Here is a 7,899-nt window from a genome sequence, read left to right on the forward strand (position 1 = left end):
CCTGTAGTCCCAGTTACTCGGGAGGCTGAGGCAGGAGAATTGCTTGAACCCGGGAGGTGGAGGTTGCAGTGAGCCAAGATCGCGCCACTGCACTCAGCCTGGGCAATAGAGCGAGACTCCGTCTCAAAAAAAAAAAAAAAAAATGGTGCTCCCACATTTCTTTCTTGGGATGGAGGAAGCTTTCCCAGAAGCGCTCCTGACCGACTTTCCCACACATCTCATTGGTCAGAACTGCATCACTTGCCGTTTCTGACCAATCACCAGCTTACATTCATGGGGCACGTGCTTACACTAACCATGGCACTCCTCGAGCTGTTAAGTGGAGCTCATGCGTCATATGGAGGGGGAGTGACTCCTGAGCAAAACCAGGTTCAAAGGGGGAGGGGATCGTAGGGAAAAGAATGTGCGGAAGTGCGGAGGCCCAGCCAACAGCCTGCTAACTGCAGATACTCGAGAGCGGCCACCCTAGATCATCTGACCCAGGCTGGCCCACACTAGAATTGCCCAGTGACCCGCAAGGTCATGAGCTAATTGAGCTAAATAAAATCATTGTGTTTTTTTGTTTGTTTGTTTTGTTTTTGTTGTTTTGTTTTTTGAGACAGAGTCTCACTCTGTCACCCAGGCTGGAGTGCAGTGGTGCGATCTTGGCTCACTGCAACCTCTGCCTCCCGGGTTTTCAAACGATTCTTCTGCCTCAGCCTCCCGAGTAGCTGGGATTACAGGCACGCGCCACTACACCCGGCTAATTTTTATATTTTTAGTAGAGACGGGGGTTTCGCCATGTTGGCCAGGCTGGTCTCCAACTCCTGACCTCAGGTGTTAGGCCCACCTCGGCCACCCAAAGTGCTGGTATTACAAGCGTGAGCCACCGCGCCCGGCCAATCATTGTGGTTTTAAGTCACTAAGTTTGAGGCTATTTTGTTTTACAGCAAAAGCTAACTGATGCAGACAGGGACAAGTCAGTCTCATCTCTGTGCACCCAGCATTGCCCAGAACAGGGCCTAGTTGTGTCTAGGGTCTCATGGGGCAGCCCCTGACCTCTATCTTGCCCCTCCCAGCTTCCAGCAGACCCTGTCCCAGCTCCCTCCAAGCTGAGTGTTGGCCTGATACCTACCAGTGGAGCAAGGGGAACAGGAGGGCTGCCAAGGGCAGGTACCGTGCCAACACTTTACTCCATTACACAAAGAGACTCATTTACTCCTCATGACAATCCAGTGAGGCAGATGTTCCTGTCACTTTACAGATAAGACAAATGAGCTTTAGAGAGAGCAGAAGACTCATCCAACACCTCACAACAGAGAAAAAGACTCCTCTGGTTTTTGCCTTGGAGCTTTTGACAAGGCTGCACAGATGCAGCCACATGAAAACCGCCCATTAAAAATGTAATATCGGCCTGGAGCAGGGGCTCACGCCTGTAATCCCAGCACTTTGGGAGGCTGAGGCAGGCAGATCACTTGAGGTCAGGAGTTCAAGACCAGCCTGGCCAACATGGTGAAACCCCGTGTCTACTAAAAATACAAAAAATAGCCAGGCGTGGTGGGGCTTGCCTGTAATCCCAGCTACTTGGGAAGCTGAGGGAGGAGAATCACTTGAACCCAGGAGGCAGAGATTGCAGTGAGCCAAGATTGCACCACTGCACTCCAGCCTGAGCGACAGAGCGAGACTCTGTCTCAAAATAACAATAAAATGTAATATTCACTCTTATCAAATAGTGGATGTCACCACACCCCTGACCCTAATTAGTGAGGACTTTCATGTTCTACTTGTCTTCATTTAATCATCATTGTATAAGAGTTTTACAATATCAAATTAGTACATGTATATTACTGAAAGGGAAGGACTGTTAGAAATTTACTTGAGGAATGTCTGCCACTGGGGGCTGAACACAAAAGATCCTATTGTGACCTGCCAGATTATTCACGCACTTAGCAATTCAACAACCATCGCTGAATGCCTACTATAGGCCAGGTGCCATGCAAGACAGATGTGCTCCCACCCTCAAGGGTTCACAGTGTAATAGAGGAGAGAGATGTTAAACAGATAACCGTACAGATGGCATAGCTAATTACATCTGGGGAAGTTCGTTGTGGCAAGGACAGGCATCTCAATATTTCAGGAGCTCCCCCACGTTTTCTAGCCTTCCTTACAGTCACATGACTAGTTCTGACCAGTGGGGTGTGTGTAGGAGTGGCAGGCTGAAGCAAGGGAGAGCTGGTGAGCCTCATCCCTCTCTTCCCCTGCCACAGCCACCTTGCGCCCACGAGTTCCCTTAGCTACAAGCTGGAGGAGAACCACCAGATCCACCTTAGATTTCACTGAGCAAGAAATAAAGCTTCTTGTGTTAAGTCTTTCAGATTTGGAGTTTGTCTGGTAGATAGTGTTAATTACCATGACTAAGGAAAATTTGCCATTAGTGAAGGGAGGAAAACTATTCTCCACCAGTAACAAGGCCATGTCAGTCTGCTGCATTACAAACCCCAAACAGGAGTTTATGGTCCTCTGGGCTGGCAATTTGGGCTGAATTCAGCTGGGTCACTCCTGCAGCTGCAGGCAGCAGGCAGCTCGAATGTCTACCTTGCCAGGAAGGCTCTTCTCTGCTCCACATGGCCTCATACTCCAATAGGCAGAGCCTACTCCTTCCTATGGTGGTCTCGGGGTTTCAGAAAGCAAGAGAGGACAAATTCCAGTGTTCAAGCTGCACTAGTGTCAAAGCATATCAAATAGCATGTCAAATTCCACATCAAATTCAGGATGCAGGCAAATTGATTCTTTCTCTTGATGGGAAGAGCTGAAAATAATGTGTGGTCTTGTTTTTCAATGTACAGTGGTCCCATTTATCCAGGGGGGATACATTCCAAGACCCCCAGTGGATGCCTGAAACCACAGATAGTACAGAATTCTGTATATACCATGTTTTTTACTATACATACATACCTACGATAAGGTTTAATTTGTAAATGAAACTCTTACAAATTAAGAGTTAACAACAGCTGGGCACAGTGGCTCACGCCTGTAATCCCAGCACTTTGGGAGGCCGAGGTGGGCGGATCACGAGGTCAAGAGATCGAGACCATCATGACCAACATGGTGAAACTCCGTCTCTACTAAAAATACAAAAATTATCTGGGTGTAGTGGCGCATGCCTGTAATCCCAGCTACTTGGGAGGCTGAGGCAGGAGAATCATTTGAACCCGGGAGGCAGAGGTTGCAGTGAACTGAGATCGCGCCACTGCACTCCAGCCTGGTGACAGAGCGAGACTCCACCTCAAAAAAAAAAAAAAAAAAAGAGTTAACAATAAATAGAACAGTTATAACAGTATGTTGTAATAAAAGTTATGTGAATGTGGTCTCTCCCTCAAAATGTCCTATTGTACTGTACTCACCCTTCTTGTGATGATGGGAGATAATAAAATGCCTACATGATGAGATGAAGGTAAATGAATGACATGGGCATTGTGATCTAGCGTTAGACTACTACTGACCTGACGATACGTCAGAAGGAGAATCATCTCCTTTGGGTGATCCAGGATCATGAGGCCGTGACAATGTCCATGGTTGGATGTCAGGAGCAGATGATGTTAATGATTAACCGTGGGTAATGTCTACAATATGGATACAGTGCAAAAGGGATGATTCACATCCTACGTGGAATAGTGCAGGATTGCATGAGATTTCATCATGTGGTTGGCTGCAGGTAACTGACATTGCAGAAAGCAAAACCAGAGATCATGGGGGTGGGGGTGGGGAACTACTGTACAACATGAGATATATTTGATCAAATAAGATGAGGTGCACCTAAAACTGTCCCTACAGGTTGTATGCCCCTGAGTAAATTGCTTGGTGTCTCTGGATCTCCAGCTGTTCCCCTTCTCTCTGCATGGCTAAGCCCTGTCCGTCACTTGGGGCTGGACCTAGAGCCCTGCCTGGCCACTAAGCCCTCAGAACAGGGTTTCTTTTTTAAAAAAGACAGGGTCGGGAGGTGGAGGTTGCAATGAGCCAAGGTCGCACCATTGCACTCCAGCCTGGGTGACAAGAGTGAAACTCCATCTCAAAAAAAAAAAAAAAAAAAAAGACAGGGTCTCACTCTGTCACCCAGGCTGGAGTACAGTGGTGTGATCATGGCTCGCTGCAGCCTTGAACACCTGGGCTCAAGCTGTCCCCCAACCTCAGCTTCCTGAGTAGCTGGGAGTGCCACCACGCCTAGCTAGTTTTTTAAAAAATTGTTTTGTAGAGACAGGGGCCTCACTATTTTGCCCAGGCTGGTCTTGAATGCCTGGCCTCAAATGATCCTCCTGCCTTGGCCTCCCAAAGCACTGGGGTTACAGGCATGACCACTACCCACAACCAGAACATTTCTGAAATGTGATTGGTTGATCTCCTGCATCCATTCCTGGGGTGCTTGTTTAAAATGCAGAGCCCTGGATCCTCCCCCAACCTAGAGAGTCAGAACATCTGGGCTTCTGCATCTTAACAAGCTCCCTGGGTGATGCTGCTGGGCCTCCAAGTTGGAGAACCTCTGTGTTTGAAGAAATCCGGACTCCTTGGGGACTCAAATCTTATTTCAGCTCTTCTCTGGACTAGTTCGACTTTAGCCTTGGTGTAAAATGGGTATACATTTTACACGCCTGTGACGCCAGGATGCACTCACAGGGGAGGGAGGGCTTTATCAGAGGTCAGAATCTAAGCCACCACTACAGTTGTACTAGATCCAAGGAGAAAGACTCCCAGGCCTCATTTCCTCATCGTTCTCTCTTCTCTTACCTGGCTTTATGGTTCTTCATAGCACTGAGCACCACCAGGCAGTGTATTTTATGTTTTTTTTTGAGCTTTATAACGCCAGGGACTATGTTTTGTTTATAACTGTTCACCCAGTTCCTAGAACAGTGCCTGGTACACAGGAGTGCTCAATAAATGTTTGTGGAATGACTGAATAAAAGCTGTTCCTGTACACATTCCACCTGCCTAGAGCAAAGCCAGGACACTGATTGGGATGAACACATAGCACATGCCAGACATGGCTTTGAGTGCTTTACCTGCATCATCTCACTTTATATGTGACAGCCAAATGGTCCCCAGTGACCTTCGCCAGCTGGTATTCACGCCTTTGTACAGTTTCCTCCCATCCTAAGCTGGGCTGACCAGTGTAATGAATACAATATTGTGAAATGAGAAAGTATGACTTTTAAGATTAGGTCATAAAATATGTTATGGCTTCTGCCTTGCTCTTCTGGATCATCTGCTCTGGGGATAGCCAGCTGCCACGTTGCGAGGACACTCAGTTACCCCTGTGGAAACTTACATGTGGTGAGGATCGTAGGCATTCTGCAAATAACCAGCACCACCCAGGCACATAAAAGAGCTTTCTTGAGTCAATCCTCCAGCCCCAGTCAAGCCTTCAGATGACTGCAGCCCCAGCCGACATCTTAACTACAGCCTCATGAGTGACCCTGAGCCAGAACCATCTATGTAGCTGCTCCCCAGTTCCTAACCCACAGAAACTGTGTGATAGCATACATGTTGATTGCTGTCTTAAGCAATTAATTTGGGGAAATTTGGTACATATCAATAATTAATAACTTGTACAGATTCTCACAACAGCCTATGTGGGAGGAGCCATCATAATTACCATTGAACAGAGAAAGAAACTGAGGCCCAGATAGGGGGAATCTTTGTCCAGGGTCACACAGATAGTGAACTGTAGCACTGAGATTGGAACCCAAGTTTGAATGACTAGAGTCTACCCACTGAGGTGAAGGTGTTCAAGTTGAATGCCAGCTCTTCCCCTGAAGGGCCAAGGCTGAGACCAGAAAACCTGAAACAATATAGCTGCACCCAATATAAATACATGCAGGTAACTCAGGGCTGATGGTACATGACCATAATAAATCAGCAGGGTCATCAGGAGAAAACAAGACAACAGGAGCAAAAACAGATAGAAACAAATATGCCCAGAGTTTGTATATCAGTATTATCAGACGCAGATTATAAAACAAAATGTTGGCCGGGCATGGGGGCTCATGCCTGTAATCCCAGCACTTTGGGAGGCCAAGGCACATGGATCACCTGAGGTCAGGAGTTCAAGACCAGCCTGACCAACATGGGGAAACCCCGTCTCAAATAAAAATACAAAAAAATTAGCTGGGCCTGGTGGCGGGCTCCTGTAATCCCAGGTACTTCAGGAGGCTGAGGTAGGAGAATCGCTTGTACCCGGGAGGGAGAGGTTGCAGTGAGCTGAGATCGCACCATCGTACTCCAGCCTGGGCAACAAGAGCGAAACTCTGTCTAAAAAAAAAAAAAAAAAAAAAAAAAAAGTTTACTGTGTTTAAATAAATAAATAACCTAGAAACATTGCCAAAGTATAGAAAATTATATCACATGACAACAAATTTTAAAATAACCTAACAGAACTTCTAAAATAAAATAATACAATAATCAAAATTTTTAGGCCAGGCACAGTGGCTCACACCTGTAATCCCAGCACTTTGGGAAGCCGAAGTGGGTGGATCACTTGAGGTCAGGAGTTCGAGACCAGCCTGGCCAACATGGTGAAACCCTGTCTCTACTAAAAATACAAAAAATTAGCCAGGAGTGGTGGCAGACGCCTGTAATCCCAGCTACTCAGGAGGCTGAGATAGGAGAATCACCTGAACCCAGGAGGCAGAGGTTGCAGTGAGCTAAGATCGTGCCATTTGCACTCCAGCCTGGGCAACAAGAGTGAAACTCTGTCACACACACACACACACACACAAATTAAATTTAAAAGATGGGCTAAACAGCAAATTAGATATGGCTAAAGAGGGAATTAGTGAGACAGAAATCAGACACCAATCACAGATTCAAGAAACTCCATAAATTTTACACATAGACACATCATAGTAAAAATGCAAAAAGCCAAAGATTTTTTTAAAAAAATTCTTAAAAGCACTCAGAGGAAAAGAATCAGAGATTCTAAAAACAAAAAACAAAACAAAACAAAAAAACCCCAAAACAACAACAACAAAAAACAAACAAAAAACCAGTACTACAACATGGATAAACCTCAAATACGTTATGTCAAGAAAAACCCCAAAGTTATGCCAAGTGAAAGAAGCCAGTCACAAAGGTTCACATATTGTCAAAACCTAATTTTCTTTTTGAGACAGGGTCTCACTCTGTCACCCAGGCTGGAGTGCAGTGGGACGATCACTGCTCTACAGGTGCACACCATCACACTCGGCTAATTTTTGTATTTTTTGTAGAGATGGGGTTTCACCATGTTGCCCAGGCTGGTCTTGAATTCCTGGGCTCAAGCGATCCACCTGGCTTGGCCTCCCCAAGTGCTGGGATTACTGGCATGAGCCACTGTGGCCCATCAGTAAGATCTAATTTCTATAAAATATCAAGAAGATGAAAGTCTATAGAGACATAAAGTGTATTAGTGCTGTCAGATGGAGGATGGGAAACAGGGAATGTCTGCTAATGAGTACAGGTCTATTTTGGGGTGATGAAAATGTTCTTTTTTTTTTTTTTTTTTTTGTCTGAGACAGAGTCTCGCTCTATCACGCAGGCTGGAGTACAACGGTGCGATCTCAGCTCACTGCAACCTCTGCCTCCCAGGTTCAAGCCATTCTCATGCCTCAGGCTCTGCAGTAGCTAGGATTACAGATGTCTGCCACCACACCTGGCTAATTTTTGTATTTTTAGTAGAGACAGGGTTTCACCATGTTGGCCAGGCTGGTCTCGAACTCCTGACCTCAAGTGATCCGCCCACCTCGGCCTCTCAAAGTGCTGGGATTGTAGGTGTGAGCCACCATGCTCAGCCAAAAATGTCCTAAAATTTGATTGTGATGACGGGTGTACAATTCTGTAAATGTTACTAAAAACTATTGAATTGTATATTTTAGGTGGGTGGATTTTATG

The sequence above is a fragment of the Pan troglodytes genome, chromosome 21 (assembly GCF_028858775.2).
Source record: "Pan troglodytes isolate AG18354 chromosome 21, NHGRI_mPanTro3-v2.0_pri, whole genome shotgun sequence".
Lineage (NCBI taxonomy): Eukaryota > Metazoa > Chordata > Mammalia > Primates > Hominidae > Pan > Pan troglodytes.